This window comes from Pan troglodytes, chromosome 1, assembly GCF_028858775.2.
Source record: "Pan troglodytes isolate AG18354 chromosome 1, NHGRI_mPanTro3-v2.0_pri, whole genome shotgun sequence".
Lineage (NCBI taxonomy): Eukaryota > Metazoa > Chordata > Mammalia > Primates > Hominidae > Pan > Pan troglodytes.
This window is the reverse complement of record NC_072398.2, coordinates 167,728,664-167,753,998: the sequence shown is the minus strand read 5'-3', so window position 1 is coordinate 167,753,998 and position 25,335 is coordinate 167,728,664. Positions and strand designations below refer to the sequence as shown.

At 38.7% G+C, this 25,335-nt stretch overlaps 1 protein-coding gene across 1 annotated transcript in view; it reads right to left on the bottom strand.

The window, feature by feature from the left end:
• The window catches only part of LOC129138325 (uncharacterized), a 155,903-nt gene that overhangs the window by 74,306 nt on the left and 56,262 nt on the right, over window positions 1-25,335 (bottom strand). The window contains exon 6 of the mRNA XM_063808751.1: window positions 21,693-21,758. The gene's annotated coding sequence lies outside the window, so the exon portion shown is untranslated. The remainder of the gene's footprint in view (window positions 1-21,692; window positions 21,759-25,335) is intronic.

Sequence of the window (25,335 nt, the reverse complement as noted above, 5' to 3'; positions counted from 1 at the left end):
AAGAAAAGAAGTTTAGGCCAGGCATGGTGGCTCACACCTGTAATCCCAGCACTTTGGGAGGCCGAGGCAGGCAGGTCAGGAATTTGAGACCAGCCTGGCCAACTTGGTGAAACACCGTCTCTACAAGAATACAAAAATTAGCCAGGCGTGGTGGCGCATTCCTGTAATCCCAACTACTCGGGAGGCTGAGGCAGGAGAATCGCTTGAATCCAGGAGGCAGAGGTTGCAATGAGCTGAGACCGTGCCATTGCACTCCAGCTGGGGCAACAGAGTGAGACTCTGTCTCAAAAAAAAAAAAAAAAAAGAAGTTTAATTGACTCACAGTCCCACATGGCTTGGGAGGCCTCAGGAAACATAATCATGGAGGAAGGAGAAGAGGCACATCTTACATGGCAGCAGGTGAGAGAGTGAGTGTGTGAAGGAGGAGCTATCGAGGCTTATAAAACCATCAGCTCTCATGAGAACTCACTCTCTATCACAAGAACAGCATGGGGTACACCACCCCCATGATCCAATCACCTCCCACCAGGTCTCTAGCTCAACACATGGGGATTATGAGAATTACAATTCAAGATGAGATTTGGGTGGGGACAAAAAGCCTAACCATATCAGATATATATATCCAGAAGTGAGAGTGCTAGATTATATGGTAGTTCTATTTTTAATTTTTTAATGAAACTCCATACTGTTTTCCATAGCAGTTGCACCATTTTACAATCCTATAAGGGTTCCAATTTCTCTACATTCTCACCAACACTTGTTATTGTTTTTTAAAGTAGCCATTCTAATGGGTATCAGGTATATCTCACTGTTGTTTTGATTTGCTCTTCCCTAATGATTAGTAATGTTGAGCATCTTTTCATATGCTTGTTGGCAATTTGTACATCTTCTTTGGAGAAACATCTATTTAAGTCTTTTTCCATTTTTTAATCAGCTTATTTGCTTTTTTGTTGTTGAGTCATAGGAATTCTTTAAATATTGTGAATTTAATCCTTATTAGATTTATGATTTGCAAATATTTTCTCCCTATTCTGTAGGGTGCCTTTGACTCTGTTGATTGTGTCCTTTTATGCACAAAAGTATTTAAGTTTGATGAAGTCTCATTTGCCTATTTTTGCTTTTAGTTACTGTGCATTCACTGTCATAGCCAAGAGATCGTTGCAAAGTCCAATGTCATAAAACTTTTCCCCTGTTTTCTTCAAGGTATTTTTTTTTTTTTAAGACAGAGTTTTGCTCTTGTTTCCCAGGCTGGAGTGCAATGGTGCAATCTTGGCTCACCGCAACCTCCACCTCCCGGGTTCAAATGATTCTTCTGCCTCAGCCTCCCAAGTAGCTGGGATTACAGGCATGTGCCAACACACCCGGCTAATTTTGTATTTTTAGTACAGACGGGGTTTCTCCATGTTGGTCAGGCTGGTCTTGAACTCCTGACCGCAGGTGATCTGCCCACCTCAGCCTCCCAAAGTGCTGGGATTACAGGCATGAGCCACCACACCAGGCCTTCTTCAAGGGATTTTATAGTATTGAGTCTCATGTTTAGGTCTTTAATCTATTTTGAGTTAATTTTTGAATATGATGTAAGATAAGGGTCTAATTTCACTCTTTAGCGTTTGAATATCTCCTTTTATCAACATCATTTGTTGGACGCTGTCCTTTCCCCCATTGAGTGGTCTTGACATTCTTGTCAAGGATCATTTGACCTTATGTGGAGGGTTTATTTCTAGGGTGTTTATGCCATTTTATTGTTCCATCTGTCTTTATGTCAATACCACGTTGTTTTGATTACGATGGCTTTGTAATATACTTTGAAATCAGGAAGTGTGTCTTCCAACTTTGTTCTTTTTAAAAAATTTTTAGCTTTTGGGGTCCCTTGAGATTCCATAAATTTTAGGATAAATTTTTCTATTTCTGCAATAAATGTCATTGGGATTTTGAAAGGATTATAGTGAATTGTAGATTGATTTGGGTAGTATGGACATCTTAACAATATTAAGACTTCTGATCCATGAATATGGGATGTCTTTCCATTTGTTTGTCTTTTTAAACTTCTTTCAGCAATGTTTTGTAGTTTTCAGTGTACATGTCTTTCATCTCTTTGGTTAGGTTATTCTTAAAGTGTTTTATTCTTTTTGATACTATTATAAATAGAATTGTTTACTGAATTTCCTTTTTGAATTTTTCATGTTAGTGTATAGAAATGCGACTGATTTATCCTGCAACTTTGCTAAATTCATTTATCAGTTATGCTTTTTTAAAGTTTTGTGATTTTCCTCATATAGATTTTGTACCACATTTTTGTTACTTGCTCATTTTTTATACAATTGCACTTTCTTCAGTACGGCTTCTATTCTTCCTTTAATTTGTATATCATTATAAACATTTATTTTACAAGCTCTTTCAAATTATTCTATTATTTCTGGTTCTTAGTGTGCAAATACTATTAGTTACATCTGCTAACTGTTCCTCATGAAGGGTTTTTTCTTGTGAGGTTTGTAATTTTTTTCTATTTCATTTTTAGAGGATTTTATATACTCTATGGCAGAGATAGGTGCCTCTGGGTTGTAAAGGTATGGACAATGACCCAATATTTTCAGTTGTTTCTGCAGACATGTTTCTTCCAATGGTATCAATAGTCCTGGATTATTTCTTGAATTATGAATCCTACATCACGCAGGTAGAATAAATTTAAGCCCCACACATACATACAGCATAAACCTGAGATTTCAGTTCCCTGGACAGATGGCAATGCCCCCAGACAGATGGCAAACTTCTTTACCACATATCTGGGACAGAGGAAGAGTTTTTCTAACCTGTGAGTGTAAGAACCTCTAAGTTCTAGGCTGTATACAGGGGCAACAATTTCAGGTTCTGTACCTTGCATAGGCTTATTAGCCAAATCTCTTATCTCTGTGCGGGTATTAAGAAACCAACATCCAGCCAGATGTGGTGACTCACACCTGTAATACCAGCACTTTGGGAGGCCGAGGCGGGTGGATCACCTGAAGTCAGGAGTCGAAGACCAGACTGGCCAACATGGCAAAACCCCGTCTCTACTAAAAATGCAAAAATTAGCCAGGCATGGTCGCATGCACCTGTAATCGTAGCTACCGAGGAGGCTGAGGCAGAAGAATCGCTGGAACCCAGGGGGCAGAGGCTACAGTGAGCCGAGATTGTGCCACTGCACTCCAGCCTGGGTGACAGAGCAACACTCCGTCTCAAACAAAAAAAAAGAAAGAAAGATACCAACATCCTTCTCCTAGGTCCTGTAATTCTCCCCAAGTCAACTTTCCTCCATACAGGCAAGGGGTCCAGCAGTGCAGCCGGTGCACAGTTACTGAAACCTCATTCACTGCCTTTTCATCTACACAATCACCTATATGATTTTATTTGAAAGCTTCAGAGCAGCAACTTACCCCAAAGCATCTTCCCCAATCAGGGGTCTTAAATCCTATCACAAAAGATTAATTTCTATGGGATAATCATCGCTTTCTTCTCTTTACATAGACAAAATTCTAAACAGACTTGTCTTGGTGACAGTACCTCTGGGAACATTTTTCAGAATGATGTTGGCACATATCTACTCAAATATATTGTCCCCATCTGGACTTATTTGTTTGGAGAGATCAATAAATTCACATATCAGTGTAAATGACAAGGTGGGGGAAGTCAGCAGGAAGAAGAATGAAAACGAGGTGTTTTATAAATTATCAAGATATGATCACTGAAAAACATTTTTTAATTAAAATAAGCATTGTCTGGCCAGGTGCAGTGGCTCAAACCTGTAATCCTAGCACTTTGGGAGGCTGAGGCTGGGGAATCACATGAGGTCAGGTTAGTGTATAGAAATGCGACTGATTTTTATGTGTTGATTTTGTATCCTGCAACTTTGCTGAATTCATTTATCAGTTATACTTTTTTAAAGTTTTGTTGTCCAGACTAGCCTGGACAACATGGCAAAACCCATCTCTACTAAAAATACAAAAATTTGTCGGGCATGGTGGTGCATGCCTGTAGTCCCAGGTACTCAGGAGGCTAAGGCAGGAGAATCGCTTTAACCTGGGAGGCGGAGTTTACAGTGTGCCAAGATCGTGCCACTGCACTCCAGCCTGGGCACAGAGCAAGACTGTGTCTCAAAAAAAAAAAAAAAAAAAAAAAAATCGAGTCATTGGACCAGGACAGGCAGACCCACCCTCAGTCTGGGTGGGCACCATCTAATCAGCTGCCAGTGCAGCCAGAATAAAGCAGGAAGGATAAAATGGAGGAGCAGACTTGCTGAGTCTTCAGGCCTTTATCTTTCTCCTGTGCTGCATGCTTCCTGCCCTCAAACATCAGCTTTTGGATTCTTGGACTTACACCAGTGGTTTGCCAGAGGCCTTTGAGCCTTTGGCTACAAACTGAAGGCTGCACTGGGCTTCCCTACTTTTGAGGTTTTGGGACTCAGACTGATCCATCACTGGCTTCCTTGCTCCTCAGCTTGCAAACGGCCTACTGTGGGGCTTTACTGTGTGATCGTGTGAGTCAGTTCTCCTTAATAAACTCTCTTTTGGCCGGGTGCGGTGGCTCACACCTGTAATCTCAGCACTTTGGGAGGCTGAGGCGAGTGGATCTCTTGAGGTCAGGAGTTCGAGACTAGCCTGGCCAACATGGTGAAACCCCGTCTCTACTAAAAATACAAAAATTAGTCAGGCATGGTGGCACAAGCCTGTAATCCCAGATACTCGGGAGGCTGATGCAGGAAAATTGCTTGAACCCGGGAGGCGGAGGTTGCAGTGAGCCGATATCGTGCCATTGCACTCCAGCCTGGGCAACAAGAGTGAAACTCTGTCTCAAATAAATAAATAAATAAATAAGAAAAAATAAACTCTCTCTCATATATGCATATACCCTATTAGTTCTAACCCTCTAGAGAACCCTGACTAATACACATTAAAACTAGAAGTAAAGGGTGGATGTGAACACAGATTAGCTTGTTAGGGGTCTGAGAAAGTTGCATTTGCCATAAATATTGTAGTGTATTGATTTATCAGACTGTCTTTCTGATCTCCACAAAGGCAAGGACTTTATAAATATGGTGTGTGGTCTCTCAAAAGGGAGAAGGCATCAGGGGGCCAGGGAGTGAGGGTTGCAGAAAGAATCCCAGAGTTGTGGACAATGAACTTTGTCAACTTCACAGTTTAGTTGGGGCCCACTCTCAATAAGAAGAAATCTAGGAAGGAAAGCCAGGCCAAGAAAACTTTAAAACTATTCAAACTGACAGACTGACCCAGCACATGAGAATGAAGTTTGTCAAGTAAACGAACCCTTGGGATACAATGGCGAGGGTGCCATAAACAAAGACAAGCCCTACCAACAGCCAGACAGCTGGTAACAAAGGCTGGGCTGTAAAAAGGTCTTTCTGGCTGCCCTTTTACACAGAAGTAGGAAAATCACACATTTCTTCTGGGTGTGAGAGTGATCTGGATACAACATCTGTCACCCCATTGATTGCCAGGCTGGCTTCATTAGTTCTGGCTGGCTAGGCTGGGGTCTCCTTCATCCTAACCTTCCCATGTACATCTTTTCTTCAGCTGCATGCTGTCAAGAATAATATAGTTCTTAGCAGGGAATAACCCCACTTGACTCAAGAACCCCCTAAATAATCTCTTAGTTCTGACATATTGTTCACCCTAAAGAATTATCTCTAATGTCAACAGCACCCAGAGTGGCTGAAGCCTCACAGGAAAAGAGGTTCTATCTCTGGAATTAAGGATTCAACAAGGGGAGTCCAAAGACTTACAGACATTCGTTGAAGATTAAAAAGTCCAAAATATTAAGAGGAACATGGTCCAAACCACTGCTATGAGGACGTTGTGGGATGTCACAAACGTTTGTCCTTCCTTTTCGTGTTTGTTGAGGAGGCAGTGCAGCTTTGTGGGCTTCAAAATCATTACTGTCTGCCCCAGGGCCTCTTGTCTTCATATTTTTGTGACTTAGTTACCATCTATGCACTGCTGATTCCCTGTCTAGAACTCATTCTAGTGCTCCTGACCCTCCTATCAATCTGCCTACAAGACTCTTCTACTTTAGTATTCCATAGACGAAAAATATTTATTTGACATCTACTATGTACCAAGTAGCGTCCCAATCTGAACTTATAATCTTCATTCCCCACAAAAGAAAACTGGATGAAATCTTGAGCCTACACCAAGGTTTTCAATTGAACTAATGTTGGGAGTATGTATAAAGTGCCAGGTACTGTCCCAGCCACTTCCACCTACAGATCTCATATAACCTTCACGCTGATCCAATGGAATAAGAATGAATACCCTCCATCTAACAGGCGAGAAAACAGATATATAAAAGTAATAGGTGCTTCCAAGAGTTTAGGATTTCAAGGATATTTCAAAAGAGATTTGGGGACATCACATGGGATTGCTGTTTATCTTAGCAAATAGAAACAGTTAAAAAATTAGTATAATTTCATAAAAGATAGGCTGTATTAAAAACAAAAAGTAAAAAGGAGAAAAAATATAAACATTCATTTAAGTTTAATAAATTTTGGTTTATGGAAAATTTATATTGTCCTTAGTTTTTTCATTTTGCTGTCAACCCGTGAAGGCCTAGCCATAGGTCTTAAATTTGGGGACTACTAATTTGAGTTACTTGTTTAGGGCTCCTAGATTGACTGACTGATAAATAGCTAGCTATCAGGGTTTCCTGATATTTGCATAAAGAACCAGGTTACATCTCTCTTTTTCAGCCATATTTCTTGGCAAATGCTAGGCAAATTAAATTATGTTGACTTGCCTTAAAAGATGTGAAACAGAGAACAGCTCGAGCTCTACCTTAGGGGAGCTGTAGCTCATTCAGTGGGGTTGCTTTATATTTAGAAAATAAAAGAATTATAATCTTTGGCCTTTCTGGAAAAAAAAACTTTGGGTATGTTACATTTTCTTCAGAGATAGAATAATAAACTTCTGGAGAAAACATTTTGTCATAACTGTATTTTGCAAAGATTATAAGATTATTCCAGAGTAGTATCAGAATAAATCAGAAATGAGTGTAACAGGGCTTGAAATTCTAGTTTTCAGGGTAAACACAGTAATAGTTTCCAAATTATAAACTAATGAAGCCTTCCAAATTGTCAGAAACAATGAAAATTAGTTTTAGGTATACTTTCTAATAGTGAAATAAATTGATTTTTTTAAACTGTAACTAAATTTGGAAATTAAATACTACTCACTATACCCTGATGCTTAAAAGTCCTTAAAGAAGTCAAATAATACTGTTTGCTAGACCTAGCCTATTGGACTCTTGGCTCATTAACACTAAAAAATATATAATTTAGTATTTAGAGTGACAGGTATATTACTCAATTAATTTTTTGGTAATACAATACCATTCAGTGAAGAAAGCAAGGCAAATATCAGCAATCAAGGTGAAATAGAAAGAAAGGTAGAAAGAAAACTATCAACAGTAATGTAATTAACATATTTGCAGTTGTGATTATTTTGGTAACTTTATCACATTTTTGGTCAAGTTAAAACACCTCAGCAAAAATTATTAGGTTGAATTGTCTAAAATTTTTGTTTTTCTGTAGGTCAAAAAAATGATCAAATGTCAGCTATTTCAAATAGTTCGAACTGCTGACCACAGTGGCTCACATCTTTAGTCCTAGCTACTCAGGAAGCTAAAGTGGGAGGATCACTTGAGCACAGGAAGGTACCACTCCAGCCTGGGTGACAGAGAAAGACCCTGTCTGTAAAAAATAATAATAATAAATAAAAAAATAAGCTTTCTTTCGGCCTTAGCACCATCCTCTTGGAAACCTCTGCTCCATGAGAGCCAAGTGGAGGAAGAAGCAAATGTGCAGGCTGAAGCTCAAAAGATGAGGCACAGGTGTCCAAGTAAACCGCTAGCTTGTGCACCCATGGAGGCCCCAGGAGCAGAAACATGGAGTGCCAGAGGCTGGGGATGCCAGTATAAGTTGTTGGACAACATGCTACTGTCTAGAACTTGTCTCTCAAAGGACCTAGAAGGTCCATCACCATCTGATCACCAAGACCACCTCTGAGAGACCTACCTTGCTCATACCAAAACAGTTCCTGTTGGTCATTTACCCTGGACCTGTAACATTCTGGGCTCATTTCTGTGTTCACTTGTGGCCAAGTGTAACAAGCGTATAGTAAATCACCTCTTCTGCTGTCTTGGTTGAAGAATCAAAAAAATCAAAAAATAAGAAATAAAAATAAATTGTTAAGGAATAAATAGTTCAAACGAATATCTTATAATCCTCAATACATTTTAACTAGGTAAATTAAAACATTGTATTCATTTTTATACAAGAAAATGGGTAGATCCTGTGACTGCTTTATGCCAGATTATCATGGGAGAATCAACAACAGAACTAGAAGTACGGACCATTAGAATAACAGGATTATTAGTTACATTAATTCATCAAGTGCCTGACCCATGGGTCAGGCAAAATTGGAGTGAGGGAGCAGTGTGACATACTTTACAGAGAGTTGGACATTTAAAGTTTGCTGAGGAGAGTTTAACTTTGGAAAGGCACAAAGAAAAGAAATAAGGCTACCCTTTTTTTTTTTTTTTTTTTTTTGCTTTTACTTCTATTGTCAAAGTGAAGTATTTGTTTTCTATTAAACAGAAACTGGCTTAATAAAGATGTGTTGACTTAATAAATTATATATGAATTCCCCAGCAAAGCCAGGCTTAGGCAGTAGTTTCATATGCTAATATCAACAACCAAAGCACTTTCTGTCAGGGACTTAGACTGAGTGAAGTTTAATGAATTGACATTGCAGCAAAGTATTCACTTTAATAACAAGTCTGATCATTCTTCTTCCTTGCCTGTCTTGTTCAACACTACATCCCAGTCTTAGTCCATTCATGCTGCTGTAACAAAATATCTTAGATTGGGTAATTAGTAAACAACAGAAATTTATTCCTCAAATTTCTGGAGGCTAGGAAATCGAAATCCAAGATCAAGGCTCCAGCAGATATGATGTCTGGTGAAGGCTTGTTCTCTGCTTCATAACAGAGCCTTGTTGCTGCGTCCTCGCAGAGCAGAAAGCAGAGGGCACAAGAAGTGAACACTGTGTCCTCACATGGCTGATGAGATGGAAGTGCCTAGCAGCCTGAAGCCTTTTTCATAAGGGCATTAATCCCATTCACAAGGGAGGAGCCCTCGTGACTTAATCACTTCCCAAAGGCCTCACCTCTTAATACCATCATCTTGGGGTTTAAGTTCCAACATATGAATTTTGGAGGGACACATATATTCAAACTTTAGCCATCCCCATTCTGGCAAATAATAAGCCCTCAATAAATATTTGTTGTATGAACAAATTAGCTGGTGCTTGGTCCTCAAATACAGTATAATAATTTCTGCCAAAAAAAATAAGTTCACAACGTTTATTACTACTTATAAACTTTTCAACAAACAGTAAAAATCACCATAAATTCATTAATTCTGACATCTTCCCCTGCCAATTAGTACCATTATCTCTCAATTGGATTTTTAAATTTAATTTTTTTCTTTTGTTATTATTTTTTTTTAATTTATTTATTTTGAGACAGAGTCTCACTGTATCACCCAGGCTGTAGTCAGTGGCATGATCTCGGCTCACTGCAACCTCTGCCTCACAGCTTCAAGCGATTCTCCTGCCTCAGCCTCCCAAGTAGCTGGGATTACAGGCATGCACCACCACACCTGGCTAATTTTTGTACTTTTAGTAGAGATGGGGTTTCACCATGTTGTCCACACTGGTCTCGAACTCCTGGCCTCAAGTGATCTATTTGCCTCAGTCTCCCAAAGTGCTGGGATTACAGGCATGAGCCACCATGCCCAGCCTTTTTTTCTTTTTTTAAAGATGGGGTTTCACCATGTTGCCCAGGCTAGTCAAGAACTCCTGGCCTCCACCTTGGCCTCCCAAAGTGCTACCACAAGCCAAACAAAATCTATATAAAGTGTTAACTAACAAAATATTTTAAGCATTTAAATATTTTGTTGAAACATTCTAATTCTTATGTAATTTATATGTACATCTTTTATACTAGAAATGTAATCAGAACTGCATGTATACAAAAACTCTGTTTCTTTTTTTGCCTATAATATAGTACTGTATCGCTAGTTCAAAAAGTTGCTGTAAGAATTAATGAATTATGTAAGAAAGAAATTTTAAGTATAAAAGAGCCTATTCTAAGTGAAAACGTTATTATAACAATCCTACCTCCTTATCTAATTATAATGCGAAGAACCATTTTACAAGGCAACTTGTAAGCTTCAAAATAGTCTGATTAAAAAATGTTTTAGACTATATATTAGGGAAAAGAGAAAATCTAATTTTAGTGTTATTAAATGATTGAAAATAAAAGCACTGTCAATACAAGTATTCCAACTGCCAGAGTTCTATAGGCCAGATAATAATTTTAAATAATAGTTACATTGTTAATTGTTGAAATAATATATAATAGTCTTTTTTCTCTTCAATCATTAAAATCTTATATAATATGCTAATAATAATTTGTCACTAAGACAGGTATTTTTCTAAGTAATGTATCACCAAACCACATTTTGTTTCTAGTGTCATCTGCTGAAATCAATCCATGTTATAAAATGACACATTGGCTAAAAACTTGATAAACTTTGGAATGAAGTTCACTGACATGCTACTAAAAATAGACCCATTTTAATTTTTTCAACAAATTTAATAGGAACATGGTGATAGAAGTACATTAGGATAATAGAAATTCACCCTACATTAGTTTTTAATGAATCTTAGATATCACAATTCTTTCATATTCCAAAATTTAATTAGTCTTCAAAAATAATAACTACCATTTCTTGAGCTCTTACAACATGCAAGATACTGTGCTAATAACTTTACATACTTCACAGAGTCTTCCAAACAATCTTATGCAATGCTGTACATAATAATTAGTGTCCCCATTGTACAGAAATGGAAACTGAGACTCAGAAGACTAAGAAATTGTTGTAAATATTAGATAAATAATAGAAGAGCTGGGATTTGAATACATCAGGTGTATCTGATTCCAAAACCTGTGCTGTTAACCAATATGACGTATTACCCATGTAATTTTAAGAAAACAAAGTCCCGGTCTGGTGCAGTGGCTCATGCCTGTAATCTCAGCACTTTGGAAGGCCTAGGTGGGAGAATTACTTGAGGTCAGGAGTTTGAAACCAGCCTGGACAACATGGGGAAACCCCGTCTCTACTAAAAATACAAAAAAAATTAGCCAGGCCTGGTGGTGCGCACCTGTAGTCCCAGCTAGTAGGGAGGCTAAGGCAGGAAGATCACTTGAACCCGGGAGGCAGAGGTTGCAGTGAGCCGAGATCATGCCACTACATGCCAGCCTGGGTGACAGTGTGAGATGCTGTCTCAAAAAAAAAAAAAACAGACAAAAGATAGGAAAACGAAAAGAAAGTCCTAAATATAGGGGAATGGAAAGTCAACAAAGTAGAAATATAAAATTAGGTAAGGTATGGAAAAAAAAGAAAAAGATGTTGTTAATTGTTAAAGAGAGAAGGAAATGTAAACCATGGTAAGATTCTCAAAGGTATATTTACAAAATAAGATAAATGAATTTTCATTTTTAATAAATCATTTTCTTTTGGCAATATTTGAAGATGATTGCAGAGAATGATTCTTTTTAGAGTTTCTTGATTAACACATTTTTCATTCTAGATTAAAAATTCAAGGTTTTTAAATCATCTTGTGTATTTACACCTGTGTAGTGGTTTCACTAAATAATGTACATACTTTTTAATAAGCATTTGATAACAAGAATCAAATATTTGTGAGGAAATGAAGTATACTTATTTAAGCTTCGCATCATCATTTCTCCTCCATGGGAAATTAAGTTATTTTCACATGACCGAAAAAATTCATGACACACAATTAAAAAACAACAAACAAGGGTCACATTTTATAAGGCAGCAATTATGTTCATGTGGTATCAGTATAATTGAAAGACAGAAGACATTTCATTCATTAGTAACACAGAGTTTCTTCTAGTGGGTTTCCTGGAGCTCATTAGATATTCCCTGGCTGATTCTCCTAAGTAATTAGATTTTAACAGGATTTTCAACAGATCAGAGCAATCTCTGTGGGTGCCAATAGAAGAGTCCCCCTCTGGCCTTACCAGCAGGGCAGAGCAGATAATATCCAGACTGGGAGTTAACAGGACAATTACTGGCCTCTTTTAAATGAGTTACATTAATGCACTTAAGCTAAATGGCTCTGCATATGATTAAATATTAACATTTGCAAAATATGAAATCACAATATGCAATCAGATTTTGTTGTTTTAATTTCCCCCAAGAAAGATTTCAATTGTTTACATAAATACCTTTAAATATTGTATATTAAACATTTTTAGGATATACTAATAGAAAGTTGGAAATCATTCCTCTCACTTAGGAGCCCTAAAATATACTGACCTTCAGGAGGCCATTTCTGGCTGAGATGGAGTAACTAAAAAAATTAGATAAATATATGAAATAATATTTATCAGACATTAGATAACAGCCAATACAGGACAATGATCTCTGAGAGGAAAGGAAAGAAATGAGATGGTTTTCCTGAGTTGAGAGACAAAGTGGAGAAGTTAGGCAAGCCAAGGTGGCTGGAATTCACCAGACAAATAGGAGACAGTAGTATCAAAACACCAAAGGAAAAGAACCCGAAGATCTGTGGAGGGTCCCCCTTAAGTCTTAAGCTTAGTGTTGATCAGCACATGCATGTGAGGCAACCACTCAAATTTGGAAAAAGAACCACTTTTCCAGGAGCAGGTCAAATAATTTTCAGAGCTCACAGAGGCCTGGGAATAGTTCACATTCTCAACAGCCAAAGTTAAAAATGAACACCTCAGAATATATAAGGCAACAGGCAGACATTGTCTCAGTAGTTGGGGCAAAGTAGCCCTAAACTAAAAGTTGCTCTGGTCCTACCTAACAAAACCTAAGACAAATGTCAAAAGGATGAACCTATTTTTAAATTATTTGAATACTCTAAAACAAAGCTCAAAAATATTTAGGAATACAAAAGAATCCACCACCAAACAATGTAAATTTCACAATGTCTAGCCCCAAATTCACAAAATCATGAAAGTAGCCAGAAAATATGACTTAAAATCATAAGAAAAAAATCAATCAGTAGAAGCAGACCAAGAAATTACCAAGATTAGAAATTAGGAAAAAGGAACATTAAAACAATGATTAGAAATATATTTCACATTATAAAAAAGAGAGGAAAGCATAAGCATGGTAAAAAGAGACATGGTAGATATAAAAATAACCTAAGTCAAACTTCTGAAGATGAAAAATACAATGTCTTAGGTAAAGAAAAAAAAACCATGTAGAATTAAAAATAGTTTAATACTGCAGACAAAAAAAAATGTACAGAACATCATTGAGCTGTGCGACAATTTTAAGCAGCCTAATATATGAGTAATTGAAGTCCCAAAAGGAGAAGAGAGAGTGGAAGGGAAGAGAAAAGCAGTTTGAAGAAACAATGACCCCAAAATTTTTAATTTTGATTAAAACAACACAACCATGAAACATGAAAAAAGCTATACAAAGGCATATCAGTAATTAAATAGCCTAAAATACACTGAATTTAAGTGAATTTTGAAAATATTTTAAATGTCTCCCACAAAAAACAAAATACAGTTGGTCCTCAAACAATGTGAGTTTGAACTGAGTGGGTCCACTTAACACAATAATTTTTTGCAGTAAGTATAGTCAGCCCTCCATACCAGCCAGTTCCAAATTCACAACCAAACACAGATTGAAAATTCAGTATTGGAGGGATGCAAATCCCACGTGTAAAGAGGGCCGACTTTGCATATCCACGAGTTCTGCAGTACCGATGGCGGGACTGAAGTATGAGCAGATTTTGGTATCCACAAGTAGTCCTGGAACAAATTCCCCACAGATACTGAGGAACAACTAAATGGCCTAGACCTGATCCGAAGTCAGTTTTGTGCTTTGTTCCTATGACGTTGGCCCATAATATTTTCTTTTCTTTTCTTTTCTTTTTTTTTTTTTTGAGACAGTTTCACTCTTGTTGCCAAGGCTGAAGTGCAATGGCACCAACTCAGCTCACCGCAACCTCCGCCTCCTGGGTTCAAGTGATTCTCCTGCCTCAGCCTCCCGAGTAGCTGGGATTACAGGTATGCACCACCATGTCTGGCTAATTTTTTGTATTTTTAGTAGAAACGGGGCTTCTCCATGTTGGTCCGGCTGGTCTCGAACTCCCGACCTCAGGTGATCCACCTGCCTCAGCCTCCCAAAGGCATGAGCCACCACGCCCGGCCAGGCCATAATATTTTCTAGAAAGAATTTTCAACCTAATACACTTAATTTTGCCACTGAGTATAAGAGATTTCAGAAATTTTTAATGAATTATACTCTTTATTTATAGACCTTATAAAATGATGTTTCCTGTTCTTCTTATAATAGTAGTACTTAGCCTCAGACGTCAAAACATTACTATAAAATATCAAATTAGGCCCCTGTCAGTGCAGAGGCAGAAGCCTGAACCAGACAAATAAGTACTGTGAGCATTACCTCTATGCCTTAATTGGCTCTTATTCACTTGGACATAGGGAATAAGATGAGTAAGAGAATCTTCCCACTTATTAGGCCCTCATAAAATCATTATAACTAGTTCAGGTATTCATGATCCAGAAAGAAATGGAATCTGTGAATATAGGGTCTTACAAAGAGGTGGTGACCAGCTGCAACTTTTCTTTCATGAGACTCAAAACTAGAGGCTTAGATTCGATCATAAGAAAAAGCTTCCTGACATTGGAATGGATTAAAAACAAAAATAGTGGAATTTTCTGAAAATTTCAAATTCTGTTTCTGGTTGGTTGGTTTGTGAGACAGGGTCTCACTCTGTCGCCCAGACTGAAATGCAGTGGCACAATACAGGGCTCATGCAGCCTCGACCTCCTGGGCTCAAGTGATCCTCCCGCCTCAGTCTCCTGTGTTGCTGGGACTACAAGCACCTGCCACCATGGCTGGTTAATTTTTTTTTTAATTTTTATAGAGATAAGGTCTCTCTATAAAAGAGACCTTTTATGTGTTGCCTAGGTGGGTCTCAAACTGCTGGGCTCATGTAGTTCTCCTACCTCGGCCTCCCAAAGTACTGGGTTCACAGGTGTGAGTCACCACGCCCAGCCCAGTTTCTGTTTTGACTAGATGGTTTGGATATAATCCTAGTAAAATCTGATGTACACCCAACCTGCCTTTTCTACAAGTCTGTGAACATTTGATTGGTTGAAATGATGCCTAAATGTCTTAGGTTGAGCCACAAAAAGCTCCACTAACTTTCAATAGTAAAGCTTAGAGCATGTCTGTAGCCCTAAAAAATGTGAGAATATTCAGATCAGCTTTCTGTGTTGAATTTCATCTCCTCATTTCTATTTGTTCATCTACAAGTTTATTTCTGTAATTCTATTTTTACTTATGGAGATTTCAAATGTCTATATTTTGCTTTATTTAACTGAAGTATTCCAGACACCTTAGGTTGGAACAGAACTTTTTCTATCTAATTATACTTCAGGGGCATTTAGGGAACTTGTTGTTTAAAAGAAATCATTTTCTGATTTTTTTTTTTTTTTTGGAAACAGGGTTTTACTTCTGTTTCCCAGGCCGGAGTACAGTGGGGTGGGTCTGCATGCCATGGTTCACTGTGGCCTTAACTTTCGGGGCTCAGCTGATTCTCCCATCTCAGCCTCCTGAATAGCTGTGACTACAGGCATATGCCACCAAGCCTCACTAATTTTTTGTTTTCTTTGTAGAGGTGTTGCCCAGTCTGGTCTCGAACTCCTGGGCTCAAGCAATCCACCCACTTTGGCCTCCCAAAGGGCTGAAATGACAGGCGTTTGAGCCACCCTGCCTGGCCCATTTTCTGAATTTTTTGGTCTAAATCTGATTTTTAGATATCAAATTTGCTTAATACAAGGTACACGGCCAGGCACAGTGGCTCACGCCTGTAATCCCAGCACTTTAAGAGGCCAATGCAGGCAAATCACTTGAGGTCAGCAGTTTGAGACCAGCCTGGCCAACATGGTAAAACCCCATTTCTACTAAAAATACAAAAATTAGCCAGGCGTGGTGGCACACCCTTGTAATCCCAGCTACTTGGGAGGCTGAGGTGCGAGGATCACTTGAACCCCGGGAGGCAGAAGTTGCAGTGAGCCGAGATCGTGCCACTGCACTCCAGCCTGGGCAACAGAGTGAAACTCCATCTCAAAACAAAACAAAACAAAACAAAATAAACAAGGTACACAAAACTAAATTGTTAAAGTATATTTGCAGACCTGGATGAAAGATGGTACCTTTATATAATTTGCTGAGTACTATCCATGGACAATGGAAATTGTAGTATCACAAAATACATAGAGATAACGAAGCAAACAATGAGTTTTAGAAAATTGGTTGGGATAACCTGGCCAAGTAGATTATATTAATCACACTGAGACCCACATGAAGTCAGCATTTGCAAAGGACCTCAAGGATGTCAAACAGCTGGCCTGAATTAGACTCTAATTCCCCTTTCATTATCCCTCTTTGAGAGTTTTCAGGCCTATTTTACACAATGAACTTGAAAGACATTGGTAAGAGGCGTATTTATAGATTTGATTGGTCCAGTGGGCATTTGAGTATGTCCTACTAAAACATAAAGCATTGAAAGAAAGGAAAGACAAGACTAATACACATGAAAGAGGGTAAAGGATAATATACTCCCATGGTTAATTGTGTGCTTTTTGAATTACCAGAAAGTAGAATTAAAACCTAAGAGTTGTAGCCACAGGAGGACAAAGTTAGGCCCAATATAAGACTAAACTTTCTAATAGTCTAAGCCAAACGAAAATCAAAGGCCAAGTTTCTCATCACTCTAAGTGTGTAAACATAGACTGACCATTTGGCAGGGATTTTGTAGATTAGATTCAAGTGTTGTATTGGTGATTGAATTAGAAAACATTTAAAAACCTAATCTTGGCCGGGCACGGTGGCTCATGCCTGTAATCCCAGCGCTTTGGGAGGCCGAGGCAGGCAGATAACTTGAGCTCAGGAGTTCAAGACCAGCCTGGCCAAGATGGTGAAACCCATCTCTACTAAAAATACAAAAATTAGCCGGGCATGGTGGTGCGTGCCTGTAGTCCAAGCTACTCAGGAGGCTGAGGCAAGAGAATTGCTTAAACCCAGGAGGTGGAAGTTGCAGTGAGCCGAGATGCACCACTGCACTCCAGTCTGGGAGACAGGGCAAGACTCCATCTCAAAAAAACAAAAACAAAAACATAATCTTAAAGCAGGCACAGTGGTGCATTCCTGTAGTCCCGGTTGCTCAGGAGGTTGAGGAAGAAAGATTGCTTGAGCCAGGAGTTTGAAGCTGCAGTACACTATAATCGAACCTGTGAATAGCCACCACACTCCAGCCTGGGCAACATAATGAGACCTCATCTCTGAAAAAAACAAACCAAAACCTTAATCTTTAAGTCTTTCTAAACATTCAGATAATCGGACTCTATGATCCTAAATGCTCTGGTGGTCAGACAAGGGGCTTCCTTTGCCTCAACTTTTTCCACAGGAAAAATATCTCCCCCTTTCTTGCATATAGAAAATATTGGACTGGAAGGAGGAAATCTAGGGTAGTTCTGGCTCCATCACTAATTTGTTGGGTGACTGAACAAGTCACTTAATATTTCTTGGTTTTGTTACCTGCAAGTGTGGCCTGGGGGCTCTAAAGACATGTCACAAGAGTTATGCTACTTTATAGACTTTGCTTCTTCAAGTCTCCAACTCTTAGCTGTATGTCCGCCCAACACCTTGCTAGAACAACCAACCAAGATTCTGTCTGTGACATTCAGAAAAATGCAAAATCTCTAGCGTTATATAATTCCATGTTGCTGATGTGGGAAATCTTATGGTCATAACTGACATCTATCTGTTAGCTCCACCCATATTTATTCATGGTGGCCAATCACAGAGAAAGGTCCTAGACACTACTCCGTTTATCAATGACCTTCACAGACCAGCTCAAACATTTCATTTTCAGATTGTGTTACCAGTTTCACATTCCTGATTAAGAGTCATATTGCCCCTGCTTCTGAAGCAAAGCTTCATGCTATAATCATTTAAAAAGAGCAAGCAAATAGATAAGCTCCAAGTTCTTCAAGTTTTTAGAACTTACTTGCTATTACAATATTCTAAAATATTAGTTGTATCATTTACTGCTGCTTCCAAAATAAATATAGAGAGAATATTACCAAGAGACATGTTAACTGAATCACTCTGAAGAAAATGCTAAATATGGCACAGAAAAATGAGTAAAACTAATTCTTTTCTTGCAGCAACTCATCAAAATTGACTGTCTAGTCATTTGTGTATACCTAACGCTAAGTTGCTAAGTTCAGAAGCAATCTCAGTAAAATGAGAAAACACTCCCACTGGCTTAATTTTCTCTGTCTAATGTTCACATTATGATATTCCTTTGCAGTACAATTGGAGATGGACTATTGCAGATTTCTTCTCTTAAACTTTCATGCATTTGATTAAAAAAAAAAAAATTGGCCAGGTGCGGTGGCTTACACCTGTAATCCCAGCACTTTGGGAGACCAAGACAGGAGGAACCCTTGAGCCCAGGAGTTCAAGACCAGCCTGGGCAACACAGTGAGAACTTGGTCTCTACAAAAAAATTTTAAAATTTGTAAAATTAGCTGGGAGTGGTGTTGTGTGCCTGTAGTCTCAGCTACTTGGGAGGCTGAGGTGGAAGGATTGCCTGAGCCCAGGAGGTTGAGGCTGCAATGAGCCAAGATCATGTCACTGCACTCCAGCCTGGGTGACAGAGTTAGACCCTGTCTCAAAAAAACAAAAACAAAAAACTCTACTACAAAAAAAATTATCAAAATAAACTAAACTCTAACTTCTTACCAGAGGATCAGTCTTTTGCGAAATCTAGTTGCTAAATGTTTTAAGTCATTTTGAGAAAATCAGCATTCCTTGTTGTGCAATGTCTACTTCATGCTGTCCTCTGCCTCTAGAAAATTTTTCTTAAGGGAGTGAGACCACAATCAAGCATTACCCAACTTCCTGTCTGTCACTGAGAAATGCTCAGGTAAGAGAAAAAGAACTAAGGGTGGCTAAATAGTAAGAAAAGCCTGCCCTCAGTAACTATTAGATTCAAAAGTGAATAAAAATAATGCCATAGATATGGCACTTTAAACATTTCAGTGTGTTAATGTCCATGATTTCACTCGATATACTAGTAACCTTATCAGGTGGCATAAAGTATGGGCCCTAATTTATAGAAAGGGAAAATAAGACAAAGCACTTGCCTTGTCACACAATGAGCTTGCCATGGACTGAATTATGTTCCCCAACTCCATACCCAAATTCATATTTTGAAGGCTTAACCTCCAGTGTGACTGTATTTGGAGATAGGGCCTTCAAGGAGGTAATTCAGGTTAAATGAGGTCATAAAGCTGGGGTCCTGATACCATACAATTAGTGTCCTTATAAGAAGAGATGCCCTCTCTGTCTCTCTGCATACACACACACAGAAGAGGTCATGTGAGCATACAGTGAGATGGTGGCCACCTAGAAGGCAGGAAGGGAGGCCTCACAAGAAACTCACCATGCTGGCACCTTGATCTTGGACTTCCAGCCTCCAGATCTTTGAGGAAATAAATGTCTGCTGTTTAAAGCTACCCAGGCTATGGTATTTCGTTATAGCAGCCTAAGTTGAGTGAAACAGAGCTAATGATCATAAAATTTCTAAAACCCAAGCCTCTTGACTCTGTCTTCGTTTATATCAGTGTAATGTAATGGCCAGCACTGAACTACTGAGAATGATCACATAAACTTCATGTAATTTTTTCTGAACCTATAATTGTGGCTGCCCCAAAAGCTGCTGTTTTTTCATCTTCCATCAAGTAACAGAAGGACTGCTATCATAAAGATACACTTCCGAGGGGAGAAATGGAAGCAACATCATAAATGTGTAACATATCTGGTGGATTTCTCTGTAGTCATGAACTTTTGAATGAATTCCTTTCTTAAAATATTCCACTTGTTATTGGGAAATGATTTTTTAACTTGTGTCTAATATTTTCTTCATATGAGGAGATAGGTCTCTCTCTACCCACTTAACTCATTTAAACCTAACTAGTAACTTTTGTAAAGAATAACTGAGAATACTCCACTTGGCTCAACTGTTCTTTCTCCTGAGATAAGCTTGTCCACAGAAAGCACAAATTCTTTGCTTTTCCATGTTATAAATCCTACTGGGCTGGCCTCCCATGTATGCAAGTTGGGACCTTGTAGGTTAGTGTATCTAATGCCAGGTTTCTGTTAGAAAGCCCATTTAGCTCCCACACAAAGCCAACTCAGCCTGTATCCATAACAAAGGTGGTATTTTGGCCTCAGTATTTACTTTTTAAGAAAAAAAATTCTTGAATTATTCAGAAAGAAGAAAAGCAGGGAATTATTTAATGCAGGTCCCTTTAGAGACCACCAGCGTAACTGCAGGACAAACTTCTCTATTCTATTATCTCTACCATTTGAGAGGCCAGGAGAAAACATGAACCTTAATGGAGATGGAATTATCCTTGCAATGACTGCAGTAAATGTTTGTTGAAGGGGAAAAAAATGGAAAGAGAAAATATACCATATATACCTAGTTTTAATGGAAAGCCGATTTCTGCCATATACATTAGAGAAATTGTTTAAGAACAGTTCATCCATGTGAAAATATTAGCACTGTAATTCTGCCAAGGTCAGTAAGACCTAGTGATTTGCTGAGATATCACCTTCATTTCACCAGGTAAATAAAGGCTCCTTTTTTCAATGTGTCCTATCCAAGAAGGCAATCCACAGCAACAGTTAAATTATGAATACAGCACATATGTTCCATACCATATCATTTACAGCACAATTTAGCATGGACATAATGCTTTGTAACAAACTACAATACCATTCACAAAATGCATTTAAATAGTATAATTTAGTTCATTAAATTCAGTCATTTACAGTAAATCAAAATCATCATCGGAATTGAAGAGAGTACACAGTTGTTTGTTTGAATAGTTAAGCTAGGCAAGTCAATTTCTTTTTGAAGGTCAAGGACAGAGTTGTTTCCATTTTCTGTTATAAAAAAGATACAGCTGGTGTCAAAAGATAATTTACTGTCATTTCAAAACGATCAACCCCCTTTTTTTCCCTCCCCAGTCTCTCTCTCCTGGTTGCATATCAGATCACTGTCACTCCTAAAATAGATTCAACTCCCTGAAAATATCTTATATGCCACCTAACTAGAATGTATGTACAAATTTTACAAAATCTCAACTGTACAATTTCTTCACATTTTTAATCAAGATGTGTACATTTGGTCCCAGGAAAGCTTCAAACGCTAGATCGCAGTGTCTGTAATCATCTGCATATCTGTCTATTTTTCATACCATATGGGAAGCCCCTTGTGGGTAGGAGCCTTGTCAACCATATTTAGATTCCTATAACCCAGCACAGTGTCTGTTGACTAAATTCCTTGAAATCAATGAATGTTTTTTTTTCAGTTATTTTTATTCCTCATGGCCCCAACCATATGCCTCACACATACTCAGTAAACATTTGTTGGTTTAAAAATCTTGTTGGAGGGGCTTACCTTGGGATATATTTCATAAGCACACAAAATGAATGTGTGTTTTGAATTGTCTCAGTAAACCAGTGCCTGCAATAACATAGACAAAGTAAGAAAAGAGAAAACAGACTTTGGTATTGAGCACAAAGCATTCAACCTGATCTCATAGTTTCACAGTCCAGTGTACGCTGCACAGGACCATACTCCATGTGGACTAAACTACATTTTACGCAGTTCTTTCTCTTAGCCTTTGCCTGGAGTGCTTTCACAACAAACCCAGCAATAATCAACAGTACGAGGCTTTACGTGCTAGTTCAGCTGCTTTAAAGCCAACATAATCTAGGCAGCATTCTACACTCAGCCTTTATCCAGACATTTGATAACCTGATGTGTGCCTGGTACTGGGCACTAAGTAAACCAAAGAGGAGATAGACTCTAGTAAGATCTGAACTGTGTCCTCAAGCCGCTTAGAATCTAGAGTAACACACTGTCAATAATGCACTGTCGTTTGGTAAGCACAGTGTCTGAGGAAAGAAAGCACAAGGTGCCCAAAGAGAGAGAACAGTATTTTGATTAAAAAAAGGTACCAGGCCAGACGCAGTGGCTCACACCTGTAATCCCAGCACTTTGGGAGGCCGAGGCGGGTGGATCACTTGAGGTCAGGAGTTCTAGACCAGCCTGGCCAATATGGTGAAACCCCATCTCTGCTAAAAATACAAAAGTTAGCCTGGCGTGATGGCACATGCCTGTAGTCCTAGCTACTCAGGAGGCTGAGGCAGGAGAATTGCTTGAACCCGGGAGGCGTAGGTTGCTACCAGCTAAGAGGCATCACTGCACTCCAGCCTGGGCGACAGAGTGAGATTTTGTCTCAAAAAAAAAAAAAAAAAAAAAGGTACCACTTCTCTCTACTTGGCACAATCCCCAACCCTGCATATGAAGAACTAGTTCCATTATCAGAACTTTTTTTTTTTTTTTTAGAGTCAGGGTTTCACTCTGTCTTCCAACTAGAGCACAGTGGTGCAATCATAGTTTACTGCAGACTCAGACTCCTGGACAGCTCATTTTAGAGGACCGTTGATACACTGGACATGGTCTAAAGGAGAGCTGCCAGGAGAAAGGGTTATCTTTTCCCTTCCTCAAAGAGAAAGGAAAATTGAGAAGAATGTAAGAATATTAGGGAAAACAAATTTTTTGAAAAAATTGAAAATAACTGTTCTTGAAAGTTTCTCAGTATTCCTGGGGTGGGTATTGATGGTTTAAAGAACCGTGTCAAGTCTATTACCATGAACAGACTCTAATTGTGTTAAATCCCACACTGAGAGTGTCAATAACTCCACAGAGCCCAAGAAAGAAAATACAAACTCTTTCTTAGGCTGTGTTAAAGACCTCTGTAATCTGGCTTCAGTCTTGTGTCTCTTTGTTACAGAGACTATATCCATTTCCCCTTCTTCTATTTGTAATAAAAATTTTAGCTGGAAACATGGGTCTCCCAGAAAAAAGACTATGCTGTCCAGTTCCCCTGAAGCTAGGTGAGGCCATATGACCACGCTGAGCCTAATGGGATGCAAGTGAAAATGTCACGTGGCAGCTTCTGGGAGCCTTGAGGTCATGGGTCATGGGACACGACATGACTGAAGTTCCATGCTGGACTATGATGACAAGGGCCACACCCTAGGGATGGCAAAGCAGAAAATGAGAAGGAACTGGGTCCCTGAGGACTTCATGGAACACAGCCACCATACCAGTCATGGATGGACTATCCCCAAATTTTGAACTGGAAGGCAAATTATTTTCTGTCTTATTTCAGCCACTACATTTGGAGACTCTTCACAAATTGAGACCACTCTCAAGCAATAGCCTCAGTATAACTACCTCCCTTTCCTCCAGATCCTCCCCTAGTGGCCTGCTATGACAGGCACTGTGCTAAACCCCTCAACAGCACATCTCATTTAATCCTCACAAATACCCGGTTAGGTAGCCACTATTATTAGCACCATTTCACAGATGAAGAAATTGAGATTTAGTAAGATGAATTTACTTGCTAACTAGAGGCAAAGCCAGTTTTTTTAGTCCAGGCAGTTTGTCCCCAGAGGCTATATCTGAATCTCTGTGCTCTGAATCTCTATGCTATATTATCTGCCTCACAGAGCTACTTTCCCTATTCCATGTCTTTACTCATGTTATTTCCTCAGCACCTAAAATGACTTTCTACCTTCCCCATGTCCTTTCCTTCCTAGATGCACCACTTTCTGCATGAAGGCCCTGATGCAGAATAGAAAGAAATCCCTCCTCAATGAGTCCATTGTACCTTAACTATGGCTCAGTTACATCACTTTGCATATCCTGCCTTCCAATCTCGTTAGCTATCTTATGTGTCAGTTTTCCTCAATATATTTTAAGTTCCTTGAGGGCAAGAAACATATTTTATCTGTCCTTGTGTTTTCCATAGTGCCTAACAGTAAAATTAAATAAATCTCACTTGACTTGCTAAAAACTAAGTTCTTGGCCTGGTGTGGTGGCTCACACCTGTAATCCCAGCACTTTGGGAGGCTGAGGTGAGCAGATTGCTTGAGCCCAGGAGTTCAAGACCAGACTGGGCAACATGACAAAATCCTGTTTCTACAAAAAAATACAAAAATTAGCCAGGTGTGGTGGCGCTCACCTGTAGTTCCAGCTACTTAGGAGGCTGAGGTGGGAGGATCACTGAGCCTGGGTACTTCAAGGCTGCAGTGAGCCGTGATTACACCACTGCACTCCACCCTGGGCAGCAGAACGAGACCCTGTTTCAAAAAAAGAAAAAAAAGTTCTGATTGGAAGATAGGAGTTTTTGACTATTTTATAAATGAAAGACAGGTAGTGAGTTGTAGTTCTAAATAACTGATGCACTATAATAGCACTGTCCAGTAGAACTTTCCACAGTGATGGAAACTTTCTATACCCACACTGGCTAATACAGTAGCCACTAGTCACATGTAGCTACTGAGCATTTGAAATAAGGCTAGTACAGAAAAGGAACTGAAATTTTAATTTAATTTAATTTTAATTAATTTACATTTAAAGAGCCATATACAGATAATAGCTACCATATTGGATGTTACAACTCTAAAATTATGTTGAAGCTTTGGAAAACAGCACCAGCATGATTTGTATAGAGTAAATGGTCAGTAAATGTTTGCTATAGGACTTTGAATTGGATTGAAGGGAATCAGTAGACATCATCTAAGTAGATTTAAAAGGAAAAAAAAACTAATTGAAAAAGATACAAACTTCAAAAAATTCAGGAAAAACACAGAAAAAGATAAAGTTGAAGCAACAAAAACAACAACAAAAACACCAAGGATCATTATTTACAGCAGAAAAGAATCCTTAACAAACCCTTCCAGCAAAGCCTGGAAGAGGTATGTCAAGACAGGCAATTATATGACATACAAGCCCAGTTTAATAAAGACTGGGCTGGCATCCATTTACAAAACCCTCCAGAGGACACTGAGGTTTCTCATGCTATATTTAAAGAAACTGTCTGTAAAAGGTTGGGATGGGTCTCACTAGGCTGGAAAGAATAAGTCCAGATCACTCTATTTAACAACTATTCATCATAAATTCAATATTTTATTCTGTAGGGGAATGACAGAAACTCACTCACTCCTACTTATGGTAATTCAAAGCA